The 15,424-nt window shown below is 41.4% G+C and overlaps 1 protein-coding gene across 2 annotated transcripts in view; it reads right to left on the reverse strand.

Annotated features, from left to right (window-relative positions):
- Window positions 1–15,424, reverse strand: part of LOC124882845 (plexin-B2-like) — a 175,561-nt gene that overhangs the window by 89,689 nt on the left and 70,448 nt on the right. For both annotated transcript variants that reach the window (XM_047389424.1, XM_047389423.1), the window contains one exon: window positions 12,191–12,235. The gene's annotated coding sequence lies outside the window, so the exon portion shown is untranslated. The remainder of the gene's footprint in view (window positions 1–12,190; window positions 12,236–15,424) is intronic.

The following is a 15,424-nucleotide window of genomic DNA, read 5'->3' on the forward strand; positions in this document are numbered from 1 at the left end:
TAGTGGTCTGTACTGGGACTATAAGGACAAACTCAAGCCAATACTAATTTTATTCTGACAATTACACCTCATCACTCAACTCAAACAGCAGTTGTAAATGAGAAAGTAACATCAGATTAATGAAAACATGATGTTTAATTCAAAAAATGAAGCTGGCAGAGGGCTGTATCCAAGCATATTAATGGAAAGCTAAGTGGAAGGAAAACGCAGGTTAGGAAAAATACACAAACAACAGGGAGAGATTCCAAAAGTGTGGACTACAGTTGGCGGTTAGAGCTTTAGGAGCTACCACACACAGACAGATCCAGGTCCTGGGCTCCAACTGTTACATTTCTTGTGTTAAAGCACCCCTGAAGTAGATGCAATGTCAGAAGCATCTGGGCTAAGGAGAAAGAGAACTAGACTGTTGCTCAGTGATCCAAAGTCCCCGTTTAAGATAAAAGTAATGTTTTGATTTCTTTTGGGAATCAAGGTCCCAGAGTCTGGGAGAAGAGTGGAGAAGAACAGAATCCATGTTGCTTGAAGTCCAGTTTGAAGTTTCCACAGTCAGTGATGGTTTAGGGTGCCATGAGATCTGCTTGTGTTGGTCCACTGGGTTTTCTGAAGTCCACAGTCAGCACAGCCATCCACCAGGACTTTTTAGCGCACTCCATGCTTTCTTCTGCTGACAAGTTGTATGGAGATGCTGATTTCATTTTCCAGCAGGACTTGGTACCGGCCCACACTGCCAAATGTACCCACACCCGCTTTAATCATCATGGTATCATGAGCAAACTGGACTGACCTTGAAACTTACAGAGAATTCATGGAGTTTTATCAAGAGGAAGATGAGAGATAAAACCAACAACGAAGATGAGCTGATCAAAGCAATCTGGGCTTCCTGAACACAAAATGTTCTGTGTGTCAAGTTCGTATTTATTATCGGACCAAAGGGCAGACAAGAGCTGGGCAGCCGCATGTTTAAAGGAAAGCTTTGTGTTTATTCAAAAGGTTCTTCCAAAAAGAGGCAAAACACTGCAGGTATAAACAAAAAACTAAATCCACAACTTACAAAGTTGGATCTGAAGGAACATGGTGAATACAGCACATAGACGTTGGTAGTGAATGGAGATATGAACGGGGATTCGAACGGAAGGAACCAGCGAGGAACAAGAACATAAAGCTTATAAACAGAGGGAAGTGGAATATGGACCAATGAGAAACTGAGGCAGGTAATCAGATGAGATTGAATTCAGGTGTGGACCAGGTAGTAGAGAACTGAGGGAATGTGAATAGTTGCTAAGGTGACAAGGCTAGAAACAAAACGAAACACGAGAGCTAAACCATAACATAAATCCAGAGGGGAAAACATGAGGGACGCTAAACAGTAACATAACCAAAGGAACCTGACTACAAAAACAAAACTATAAATAACAAAACTCAGGGAAAACAGATCAAAGCAAAACTATGGACGAAGATAATAAACCAAAAGAAACATAAGAACCTAGAATAATCATTAACTAAAGCAAACTGGAAACTAGAGGGAATAGAAGACACACCAAAACCTAATAATTAACCAAGAACCCATAAAGGAACCCTCACTGTAAATAAACAAAACCTAAACCATAGAAAGGGAACCAGGACGAGGAGGAACAGAGAAAATAAACTAGTAAACAAAGAGCGCAGGTAAACAAATACCAAAACATAAATAAACACAGATATACTAAATGGGAAACTAAACTAGAAACTACAAGGAAGACAAGGGAACTAGAAAAACAACAAACATAATAATAGTCATAATCATAAGAAAACCATAACAAGTAATAGAAAAGAAACCACTAAAGGAACTAGGAGCGAAGGGAGAGAAAACAACAAACACTAGGAGGCAGGAAATAAACAACCATGACTCCAAAACCAAACTAAAGTCAAAACATAAAACCACAACAAAGTCCAAAGATGTCGCCTCACGACACTGTGTGCAGTTACTTTAGAGCATGTGGACATACTTGCCCAAACATTTCCTCAAATCAAAATTTTAAACTTTTCCTTAGTTCAAATTAAAAAAATTTAAGCTTGTCTCAACTCATGTTTAAGCATAAATATTGAGACTTATGCATTTATGGCATATTTTCTACAATGGGTGGATGAATGGATCGGATAAAATAAATTAATCTTAATTTTAGTAGCTTCAAACCTTTGGTGCAGCTTGTAGGACAGGTCTTCTCTATCTCTGAGGACTTCATGTCCTTTTATTTTACACAGGATAATGCTGTTGTCTCTGTCTTCCCAACCTCTCAATCATAAACCCAAACTTTGAATCACGTCACAAAAGCATAACACAAGGAGCTACTGTTCCATGAAACATTGGCACACCAAGACACATAAAAGCTCATTTATTACCAAAAACACCAAGTTAGTGTGTTTTCCAGTCTGCAGTTTGTTGTTAAAGACATTTTAAGACTTTCACAGGGCCAACAAACACTGACTAACAAAGCCCAGCGGGAGGAAAATATGTGGAAAAAGTTATTGTTTTTTGCTGCACGATCCTGGTGAATAAAAGAAGCGCTAAAGAAATTCAAGAAAGGCAGTTGCAGAAGAAGGCTTCAAATCAAAAATGATGACAGTGAATGGTTCGGGGGATCAAAATGATCCACCAGATAAAACAAAAATCCAGCCTGTGGCAAATGTGGGAGTGAAGAGCAGAGATAGTGGGAAGAATGTTAGAAAGTTTTATTGTCGTATTCAATCTATCCTGAAGCTTTCTGAGCATGTTTGAATAGTTGAATGGAGGAAGTACACTCTTGTTCTCACACACACACACACACACACACACACACACACAGAAAAACGTTCCTCTAAGGGAAGATAATCTCGACAGAATAATTTTATTCTCCCATTAAATCCTCCAGAAGCTCCCAACAAGCTTCCTGATGAAAAACGAATTTATCTGTGCCGCTGCGTCGTCACACATGCAGGAACACTTGCATGTGTGTCATCTGTGCTGACAAACAACGTGTGTTTATAATTATACTGATGCTTTTTATGTCACTTCACTTCATTTGTCTATGTTCTTTGACTACAGTTTGGGTGTGTTTGTAACGCGTTCTCCTTCTCTTCCTGTGCTGTGACATCCTGTTTCAGTAATTGCGACTGTACTTTGCAAACTTTAAACCCTTTGCAATCCCTATGGAGTCCAGTCGCCAATCTAACTAGACCAGCTATGACGTCTGCTTATATCACTGCACAACAGATGAGTGTTTTTTTTTTTTATGGCTGCTTTCTATTAGTACCCGCTCAGCTTTACTCAACTTAGCTCTACACGGTTCGGGTAAGTACCACCTCAAATTGGGTGGGGTTGTCACAGCACAGCGGCCCAAAAAGTAACGTGATGTGATTTGTTTGTGACAGACCACCATCTAGATACCTCTGTATTTTCTCATCAGTTACATGCAAATAATTCATTTTAAAAAAATAGGGGGTTTGATTCTTGTCATGAAGTCGCTCTACAGTAACCAATCAGTGACCTGGACGCTTCTTCAGTCACATTTTCATCTGAACTTGGCTTGCTTGGAACCCCGGCCGAGTAGAGACTGAAAAAGGAGCTGGTAACAAATACCAGTACCTTATAGAAAAACTTAAAAATCGAGTCCATGTTATGTGGGTCCTACTGGAAAAGGGTTAAATAGGGTGCTGCCCCCCCACATTACACCTACTCACAAACTTGGCTCTTAGACTACCTGCAACAGCAAAGGGAATTGATGCATTGATCATGCTTTTCCTGGCTGATGCTGATTTCCAGTTTTTTAGGAATAATTTGCAATAACTGACAGTGCGTCTTGTACATCACTGTGGAGGAATTTTGGCCCATTCTCTTTGCAGAATTGCTTTAATTCAGACTGTGCATACGTTCCAGTGTTGTTTCCATCAACGATGATGACGAAACCATTTTGTTAACGCCTCTTTTTTCCCCGACGATGACGAACTAAACGTGGCTTTTTGATGGATAAAACATGACATGGCGAAAATGTTGGTGAGCATGACATTTCAGCCTATTATGCATGTAATTTGTCAGTCAAATTCTAAAAAGTATCAGTAGTTCTGCTCCATCCTATCCTTGTTTGCTCATGCTCGCCACCACCAGCATGAGTTCATTAATTCATCAATGGTCCATGGTGGCCACAGCGCTTTCTACAAAAGGAGCTTGGTGGTCAGAAACCACTCCTGGTGCAAATGAGCTGCTAACTTCAGGATGAAGTGAGCTTGGTTGTGCTCAAGTCAATTTATTAGCTTATGTATTTTTATGTCCAGAACATGCAGGCAGCAAGTGAGATGCGTTGTCAAACTGACCCATTTTGTCTGAAACATGGAGGGAAACGTAGCATTTCAGACCTGTTGCTGTTCCCCATGTGTCTAAATGAACAGCACACTTGGCTTCTGTAACGCTAGCAGCATATTTAGCCATGTTTATATTTAGTGACGGCGTGGTCAACTTTCTGTGAGTTTAATATATCACAACGTGCTAACAGAACATAAACAGGTAGGTTATATGTGCTTTGTTATCATATCATCATGCAGAGTCTGCTAGCTTTACGCTGAAAGCCACAAGGGTACAGAACAGACTTATTATAATTTTAGTTATTGCTCGTTACAGAAATATCAAAGGGCTTAACCTCTTAAGCCCCAACCCCCAGTACTGGGGGAAGAATTTAACTTTAGTTTTCTTCTACTTTCTTTACTGCAAGTTCCATTAGTTAAACATAAGCATATGTGGTATCAACAGAAATAGTAGAATCTTGGCTAAAAGAAAACACCAAAAACGGTTAAAACTAAACTCCACAAAATGACGTAACCACAAAACTCTGTCTCAGCTGTTCAGCACACGGCTTCGACACACACAACCAGCATGTCTGCTGTAAGCAGAGAGTTCAGATTCCAAAAAGTACATTTTGTCGCAAACCACCCAGGTTTTACTCAACTAGCGGCAAAGGAAGCCCAAATTTATCACTCTCATTTAAAAATCCTAATTATTAACATAATGATTGTTTAGATAGAGTATCTCAATTCTCAGAAAAATTCAGTTAGATTTGCGCATGTTATTTTGAGCTCAAACGTCACAAAACCCCTCTGGACTTAAGAGTTTAAGTACAGGGTGGTGCCAGTCATGTGGTCAATAAGCTATCAAAACATATGTTTTGCTTGTTTGATAGTTTAGGCTATTCTGTTTCTCCCCATAGTATTATATTGACATACGTGTCTATATATGTTTTTTAAGAAATTATACTTACACCTGTAGACCTTAACAGGTGTACTTTGTATGCGGAGAATACACAATTTCTCTTGCTAAAACTGTGACATATAAAAATGGCTAAATGTGACAAACACTAATAAGTCTTATTAGTCTAAAACTAGGATGACTTCCAAAAACAACACTGCTACATTGGAGAGTTTTTGAGTGTAAACAGCCTGTTTAAGATCAGGCAAGAGGATCTCAATTGGGTTTAAGTCTGGACTTTGACTAGCCCAGTCTAAGACCTTTATTTGAAAGCACTTTCTGGAGTGCTTTGGACAATTGTGAAACTGCATAACCCAATTACGCTTAAGCTTAATGTCACAAACTCACAGTCCAATATTCTCCTTCAGGATTTTCTGCTAGAGAGCACAATTTATGATCTTATAAATTATGTGAAGTTGTTCTCATCCTGAAGCAGAAAAACAGTCCCAGACTATCATACTACCACCACCATGCTTGACTGTGGGTTTCTGTGAAATACTGTTTTGTTTTACACCAAATGTAACACCTTCCAGAAATGTCCGCTTTTGTTCAATCCACAGAATATTTCCACAGAAGTGAGAAATATTCAGTAAATGAGCCCAACTAAGAAGAACAGCACTGGAATATTAAAAGAAGCTTTCATAAACACATAATATAAATGTGTAGTTTATTTTCATTGCTTTTGTGACATGTACCAATAACTTCACATGGCTGTTGTTGCAGAAATGGGTCATCTCACAGCTTAACCTTTTCTTTAAATACACCATTTGCAAAGCTTGTGACAAAGCAAGAATTCAGTCAATTCAGATGTGCTGGTTGCATCATATAAAACTGCATAACCTGATATTGACATAACATATCTAACAGACACAACACAGACCTTTTCAATGCTAAAATGTCAAATTGATGTGTGATAGCTTACTGGTAACACAGCAAAAGTGTAGAGTGAGCACTTCTGTTAAATTCAACGGGGATGTGTGGGAGCTTCATGGAAGTGAACAGGTAAGAAAACCTGGGCAGAAGTGGTGGAGTTCCAACTGTTGAAAGCACTTTTTGCTCCCAGGATAGTGAAATCTTGGATTTAAGGGAAAGAACAACCCAAAGCCAATGGATAAGGACCCAACAGAGTTTATGTCATGGCTAGCAGGCAGTAAACAGCCAGACCCCACAACACAACTGTGGGTGGTTTCTAACCATAAAAAAGTTTTTTATAGTGGCTTGTACTTTTTATTTGCCCTATGTCAGGAAAACAAAAAACTGTTGTCCACAGATCTGAGTTTAACAACCACACACTCCAAACATCCAAGCGGTAGGTTTAACTACATTCATTTGCTTCAGCTGTGGCATTTTATTCTTTGTGTCTGAGCCAAATGAATGAAAGTGAAATATTTTTTTTTTTTTTACTTCATCTATAGCATTGGCTTGACGTAACTTTAGGGCTAAGCAACATGATGTTATGAGAAAACTGACTACAGAGGGACTGGAAGAGTTTAAATAGCCTCACCGATGTTTAAAGGCTACATTAAAAGGGTTGCAGTTAAATGCTCATGAGTAAAAAACAAACGGATTATGTGAAGGGTGAGAACTGCACAACCACTGCGTAGCTTGCTAATAAAAAGTAACTGAAAACTAAACTGGAACAAGTGTACTGAAGCATGGCTTTACAAACAAGAGTAATAATGCTAGGTTGGACTGGAGCAAAAATGACATCTATAAAAATGCAACATGATTTTCTCTTTTTATGAGAAATTTTCAAAAGAGTTCATTCCTCAAAGTGGTGAATTACAGATGGACTAGATTCAGCAAAGAAAGCTTATAAATTCCACCATAGGGTGCCGGTTTGTTATGTCTTCAAGTTACTGCTCTTAGACAAGAAAAGGTTTTGCAACATGCATGCTTGCTGACTCATTAATGGGTGCAAATCTAAGGCTTTAATTAAGAACTTTATAAGGGTGAAGGTATTTTTCTCTATTCTAACAGTCGTGGGGTTTGACAGTTGTAAAATTCTCCTGAAGTGAGTTTCATCCACTGGGACTAAAAATTGTTTAGTATGGCCAAACAGCTCTGAAGGACTTATATTTTTTCAGGCAGAAATTCAACATAACAGTCTGGAGATGGCCCGTTAAAATGTAGTTTGTTTATAACTAATATAACTTGGACTCTGCTGAACGCAGATTTGCTCATTTTAGTTCAAAATTGCAGAAAACTGTGTGCGTTTCACTTGCTGCATGAGTCATTTAAGCTCGATCATATGTGAAAGGCATTAAATCTGAAGCTACTGCTGCAGAGCCAAGTCCCTCACTCACACAATGTGCTTTGGACATGAGAAACGAAAAAATAATAGAGAACGAGGCTGTGGAGAGTAAGCTGTTAAAGCCATCAGAACCAGAGAGGGTCCCTGCTGTTGTCTGTTAAAGTCTGCTTCAGTTCTTTCTAAACTCACTCCTCCTCTTGTTTTTCACTTTTTACTGAAACTCTCTCAGTCGGCAGCATTTCAAAGCTGATGTATAACAGCTACGAGCTGCAGGTATCCCTGACTCAGCCATTTTCAAGAGTGAAAAAGCAATCAAAGGATTGACACAGCCAACTCCTGTTGGGAAACGACAAAGCGCTGCTTCGGACATCGCTCAAGCCGACAATAACTGCATTCAGCACCGTCCAAGAAAAAAGTGACGCCTCAGGGTGCGCGAGCCGACCACGGGCCAGCGCTCGAAATGGAGAGGGAGGAGAACAAGACGGAGGAAAAGACACATCTGCAGGGTGTTAGTGATTTTCCTGCAGCTAAATATGACACACGAGCCGTGATTATTATTAATACAGCTATTAGCGACTCTTTAGTTTCTCATTATGCAGGACGGCTGGCTGATTGATGAAACCCAGCAGCTTAGATGTGAGTTAAACTGGAGTGAAGGACATCATGACAAACAGCAAACATCTCTGATGGAAAAGAAGGACAACAGTTTTTTCCCGCACATTTTAACATATAAACTTTCCATAATATTGTATAAATTACACACCTGAAGAAAACACTTTATTTTATGCTGTTAGCTCTTTTTGAAAATTTCTCACAATGACTGGCCAACTTCGAGCAACAAAAGCTACAAATATGCTAACTAATACAATGCATTACTTTTTGCTTAAATCATGAAGTTATAAAAGGCAGTCTGAGGTTAAAAAAAATTAGTTAATTATTTTTAACCAATAGAATAAAGCATAACCAGTCCACCCTTAAAAATAGCAAATATGAACAATTTAACATTGGTAAAACAGGCCTTAAATGAACAGGGGTTAACTTCCTCTGTTCAGCAGCCAGTTTTGGACACAACTTATTGATAAAAAAAACAACAATGAGTTGTGGTCACTCTTGCACCCCTGAGTGAAGCACTGACAGAAATTGTGTTCAGTAACTTAACACGCATTTCTTCTCATTTTAAAGCCTAAAGTCAGTGGGTGTAAGCTTGTTTTTTTGTATAAATGAGAAAAGCAACAGATGGCAGTTTGTCTGCATGAATGAACCCAAAGATGTATTATTGTGGGGATTACAAAACTTATGTAAATTGGTAATTGCACCTTTTTTCTTCTTTACATTTCCCCAAGGGAGGTAGTTTCTTTTTTAAAGATATTTGTTCGGCACTAGAGGCCTTTATTTTTTATTTTTCGATAGTAGGTAGACAGGAAAGAGAGGGGGAGAGATTCGGCAAAGGTCGCCGGGTCCGGGACTCGAACCCGGAACGGCCACTTCGAGGACTATAGCCTCTATATATGGTCACGTGCAAACTCTGCAGCAACACAAATGTTCTTTTAGAATCAAAACCTGGCAGCAGATGAAAACTGAACAGAGCCTTGGTAGCGAGGCAAATCAAGGGACCCATCCTCAAAGCAGTATCTTTGTATTCTGCTCAGCACTAAAACAGAAACAGAAAAACATTCAGATTTAGCAGCAGCACTGATACAAAACAGACGGCTGGCCAACCTTTCTTCCCCCCTGGGCTGGACCTAAAGCAAAGCGGAGCGGCTGAAAGAAAGGGTCCAAAGCTGCTGGCAAACTGAGAAAAGAAAATAGAGAAAAGCACACGAGCATTCATCCATCCACACTGAACAAAGTAAAAATACTGACGACAAGCCTGAAACTATTCAATCTTACCACACACACACACACACACACACACCACAGCAGCAGTTGGCAGCTGATAAAACTCTCCTCCAAGTCATCAACTCCACCTTCCAAGTCTGTCACGCCTTTGCCCTCAGAGTCGCTGCCCTTTCTTCTCTTTTCATTCTCTGCACATTTAAACCATCCTGACGCTTTTCCATCTCTTCCTTATTCCAGCTTTCTTGATCCATTCTCCCTCCTCCATCCCTAATTCTTCATCCCTTTTACCATTTTCATCATTAAGGTTCTACATTAATGAGCAGCGAAGAAGATGGACACGCGCTGAGTTCTGGCAGAGCCGTGGTGACGTTTGCTGACTCCTGTCCAGCTCGAAGGCCTCACATTTCACGGAGCGATAAAAGTCTGGGATTCAGCCCAAACACAACCGTCAGCTGGACGCACACATGTAAACCAGAACCAGAACAGCAGCAGCAGTAGAACCGACTGACTGATGGAGAAAAACTGAACAGAGATGACTTGGTTAAAACTTTTCCTGTTTTTTGGTAGTTGAGTATTTCTGTTTTAGGTGAATTAGTTTTTACTGAATCCTGACCAATATTCAGAACACCGGAGGAACTCTGAAGATCTAAGATGGAGATTTGTAAACATGTTAGGAGGGTCTTTTGGAGCCATTTCTGAACATCTGCACATATATCTGGAAACTGCAGGAAGCAGACAAACTATAGGGAAGCCAGCCATCACCGTGAACTGAGACGATACCAAGCAAGAAGGAAGGCCCTGATCCAAATTCAACAGCTTAAAACAGGCCTGAAAACTCAGCTACCGACATGGACCAACCACCCGTCTTCTGAAGTGGAGTTTGAACTGCTTGGTCACAATGACAAGAAGAATGTTTGGAGGAGACAAAGTAAGCCTTTCAAACTTAACAACACTGTACTAACCGGTGAGCACAGTAGTGGCAGCATCATGCTGTGGGGCTCCCAGTGAACAGCAACAAGTAGATGGAATAATGAAGGACTTCCTTCAAATAGTTCAACTAAAATCAACATCTAGATGGTTGAAAGTTGAGCATTCCAGCTCGACAATGATCCCAAAACACACATCCAAACTGGTTTAGGAATGGATAAATCAGGCTAACATTTACCTTATCTACAAATAACATGTAGGTCAAGGTTAAAACATGCTAACAGACATGTTCCTTAAAGTTCGAAGCACGCTCAGACATTGTTGGGTGTTTTTGAAAATGGCCTAATTATGCAGATCAGAGCCAATCAGGGGAAAAGAGGCAGATTTTAATCTCTGCCTCATTGATTGGTGCATCTCTAATCACATGATTTGTGGTTCGGTTCCAGGATGATAACAATTGAATCCATAACCAGCACAACAACTCTGGTATAAACAGATGCTGCCAGCTTATTTGTTACCACTAAGTTTTAAGATATAACTAAATCTCTAGAAAATCAGTCTCTACTCCAGATTTTTTAAAGCCTAAAGTGAAAATGATTAAATGTAAACCTTTTAAGACCTTGAAGAATCCCTGATATATTAAAGCCGGTTGTCTAATTTGAACAAACTAGCTCGACTTAAAAAGAAAACGACGGCGTTTATTGAAAAACAGGTTTTGGTAGAAGTTTGGCTGAACACATGAAAACGATGGACATGCCAGAAGATGGAGGGAGGAAAAGGCTCCCACAGAGATGACACGCTTTAACATGAGCTGGCAGACCGCGAGCGGACAGAAGCGGATCACAGAAAATCACGCAGCCAGATGTGACGACCATTTAAATCAACTGGTCACACTGGGAGGTTTCATTTTGATCCAGCAAGTGTTTCACAACGCATCTAGTCTCTTATCTGAACTGGAAGTGCTGATAAATAACTTCACTGATCTAAAATGTAAAGTCGTGCGTGGATTTAAAGAAAAAATGTGCTGATTCTTGGAAATAATTGAGATTCTGGTAGTGATAAAACAAAGAGTCTGAAATGGCAGAAACGGCCTCACTGTGAGTCAGCTGGAACATCTGAGAAACATTAAGCCACCATATAGGTGCTTACAGCACCATGCCAAAAATATTCATACTCCCTTTTAAATTTTGTCACGTTACAATAATAAACTTCTGTGTATTTTAGTGGGACTTTATGTGATAGACAACACTTTAGACTACATCTACAAACTGACCTTTTGGCTCAGTCTTCTTTAAAAAAACAGCTCAGATTGGATAGACAGCATCTGTGCTAATCAGAATACAAGCCTGCAACAGATTTTGAAATGATATGACTTCCTGACTTTGACTAGGACGCACTCCTGGAAGGTGAACCTCTGCCTGAGTCTCAAGTCTTCTGCAGCTTCTAACAGGTTATTTTCTGAGTTTAACTCTACGCCACCACTGTGTGGCAGCATCATGGTGGGATTGGTGGGGTTCAGTTTTGTTTTCTGCATTGCAGTGTTTCTTCAAGAAGTCCAAAATGTTTCGGTCCAATAAAATACTGAGGTGCAAAAACATGTAAAAAACTCCAGGAGGCACCAAGACTTTTGCAAGTCGGGGTAGATGAGGAGAATTGCATCTTCACAAACAAAGCAAGAATTTCTGTCCTAAAAACAGCCTGGAACCTGAAATTAATCTTTGAACCTGCGTCATTTACCAAAAAACACAAAGATGCAGGTTCAACAAGCAGCTGAGGTGATTGTCAGAAAGCCAGTGTACCCAGTTTGGTAATGATGAAGTCAGAGTAGGTCAGCAAGGTCAAACCCATTACAGATTCCTCAAAGATGGTTGATATTATGTCTATATAGTGGAAGGATTTCAAAATAAAAGCATTCTTACCTAATCGCTGAAAGCAACAGGTCTCTGATGAAAATCCTCAGCCTCCTGGAAGAGACAAACATCACTATTAGGAAACATCTGATATCTGGACCTGTAGGACAAAAAGAGCGGCCTAAAGAGGTTCACGGGTCAACTCCAGGTGAAGTGTTTGTTACTGATCAGCCCGCAGAGGACTGCATCCAGTTTGCCTGGGGAGCCTTCCTCAGTGAAGCTCTGCACCAGAGATCAGAGTTCATCTGCTTCTGGATGAGATGCCTAAAAAGGCACACTGACAGCACAGCCTCCAGGTGCTTTTATTAGGTTTTAAACAGAGTCGGTGTTTATCTGTAAAAACTGGTCCATTTTCCTGTTTATTTCAGTACAGTCACACCTTCAGCACAGGTGAAGCTTTAAATAGCTCCGTCAATCAAATTAAAGACTGATAGCTCTGAGGAAGAGCAGATGTTCTTGTGTTCACAACAGTGACGAGCAGCCACCATCACGGACCACAAAAACAGCTGCAGCTGAAATCGGAGCCAAAGGTGGCTCTCCAAATGCACGCCGCACATCTCAGATCTTCATTTGTAAATAAAATAACCATTCTACTTTACAATTATGCACTACTTTGTATTAATCTGTCAGATAAAATCTCAAAATACTTTGTGATTGCGACAAAAAGTATTAAAACAGTAATTAAATGAGCCTCAGCAACAGTGTGTTTATGAGGGAACATCTGTGTGTTTTGGATCTACTAGAACCACCAGAGGTGACAATATAAATGCTGTTCAGCCTCGCTTTGTATCACACCGAAGCCAAGCTTATATTCACAAACATAAAACATAATTATTTTTCATAATTAATTCAAACAAACCGCCAGAAATCTTGTATTATCTTTCAGACGAGGAAGCGTGTTACAGTCTGGAATAATGGTAAAAAACTGGAGCTCTGCCTGGGCCTTTCATCAGGAAACACTGAAGGCATTTTAATTTGAAACAAAAACAGAGCGTCTGCGCTTCCTCTCCCAGTGATAACAGGAATGCCTTGCTCAACAGTAAAGGGAATGGTTTTAAATGAGAAGATACAGGAAAAAAATGTACTTGCACAAAGAGCAGCAAGGCGGGTGTGTAATCAGAGAGCAAATGTTGCTGAATAAGCCCACAGTTAGCTTTATTCTGTGATGGACGCTGCTCCACTCTTCTCCAGAAACAAGAATTACCGTCGCCCACGGCGCCTCTCGCATCGCCTCTCACGTCGCTCTGAAACCAGCAGCAGAGCAGCCGCTGGAGCCAGAACATGTGTGTGTGTGTTCCAGGGCCACAGTGTGGGTGTGTGTGGGGTGAAGTTTGTTTGGCAGCACTTCTAACAATACTGAGGCCCTCGATGCTACCCAGCAGAACAGCCCGGTCTGTCTCCACTCTATCGCAAAGAACCATATGCTACTGGATCGCAGAGCTGGGGCCATCCATATGTTCTGATCCAAACACACAGATGGCAAAGCATCAGTCGGCATGTTTTTCCTTCCATCATCTCAGAGTACCTGGGAATGGTACCGGCACAGACTATTCCATCAGCTGGGATTAAAGGATGCAGTGCAGTTAATAATAAGAATATGATGGAGAAAAATGGACTCGGTGAAACAGACTGGTTCTACGAGAACCTGACGGGTAAAAGCATCACACTTCCAGAACCCTTGGCCCATTTTGCCTCAGTTTAAAGAATAAATACAAAAGTTCTCTAGAGACCAGATGAATGGAGAAACATCTATGGAAATTTGGATGGATGGACAAATGCACAGACAGATGGACGGACGGACGGATGGATGGATGGATGGGAGGATAGATGGATGGATAGATGGATGGATGGATGGATGGATGGATGGATGGATGGATGGGAGGATAGATGGATGGATAGATGGATGGATGGATGGATGGATGGATGGGAGGATAGATGGATGGATGGATGGATGGATGGATGGATGGGAGGATAGATGGATGGATGGACGGAAGGACGGACGGACGGATGGATGGAAGGATAGATGGATGGATGGATGGATGGATGGATGGGAGGATAGATGGATGGATGGATGGATGGATGGATGGATGGGAGGATAGATGGATGGATGGAGGACAGATGGATGGATGGATGGAGGACAGATGGATGGATGGATGGAGGACAGATGGATGGATGGATGGAGGACAGATGGATGGATGGATGGAGGACAGATGGATGGATGGATGGAGGACAGATGGATGGATGGATGGAGGACAGATGGATGGATGGAGGACAGATGGATGGATGGATGGAGGACAGATGGATGGATGGATGGAGGACAGATGGATGGACAAATGCACAGACAGATGGACGGATGGACGGATGGATGGATGGATGGGAGGATAGATGGATGGATGGACGGACGGACGGATGGATGGATGGATGGGAGGATAGATGGATGGATGGGAGGATAGATGGATGGATGGAGGACAGATGGATGGGAGGACAGATGGATGGATGGATGGAGGACAGATGGATGGATGGATGGAGGACAGATGGATGGATGGATGGAGGACAGATGGATGGATGGATGGAGGACAGATGGATGGACAAATGCACAGACAGATGGACGGATGGATGGATGGATGGGAGGATAGATGGATGGATGGACGGACGGACGGATGGATGGATGGATGGGAGGATAGATGGATGGATGGGAGGATAGATGGATGGATGGAGGACAGATGGATGGGAGGACAGATGGATGGATGGATGGAGGACAGATGGATGGATGGATGGAGGACAGATGGATGGACAAATGCACAGACAGATGGACGGATGGACGGATGGATGGATGGATGGGAGGATAGATGGATGGATGGACGGACGGACGGACGGATGGATGGGAGGATAGATGGATGGATGGGAGGATAGATGGATGGATGGAGGACAGATGGATGGGAGGACAGATGGATGGATGGAGGACAGATGGATGGAGGATGGAGGACAGATGGATGGATGGATGGAGGACAGATGGATGGATGGATGGAGGACAGATGGATGGATGGATGGAGGACAGATGGATGGATGGATGGAGGACAGATGGATGGATGGAGGACAGATGGATGGATGGAGGACAGAACACAGCACAGAAGCACAGAAGGAAGGCTTGAAGGATGATGGACAGCAAACAGATGCAGGGATGGACAGATGAGAGACAGATCTATGTATGGATGGATGGATGCAGGTAGGCCTAAATGGATG

This window comes from Girardinichthys multiradiatus, chromosome 17 (genome assembly GCF_021462225.1).
Source record: "Girardinichthys multiradiatus isolate DD_20200921_A chromosome 17, DD_fGirMul_XY1, whole genome shotgun sequence".
Taxonomy (NCBI): domain Eukaryota; kingdom Metazoa; phylum Chordata; class Actinopteri; order Cyprinodontiformes; family Goodeidae; genus Girardinichthys; species Girardinichthys multiradiatus.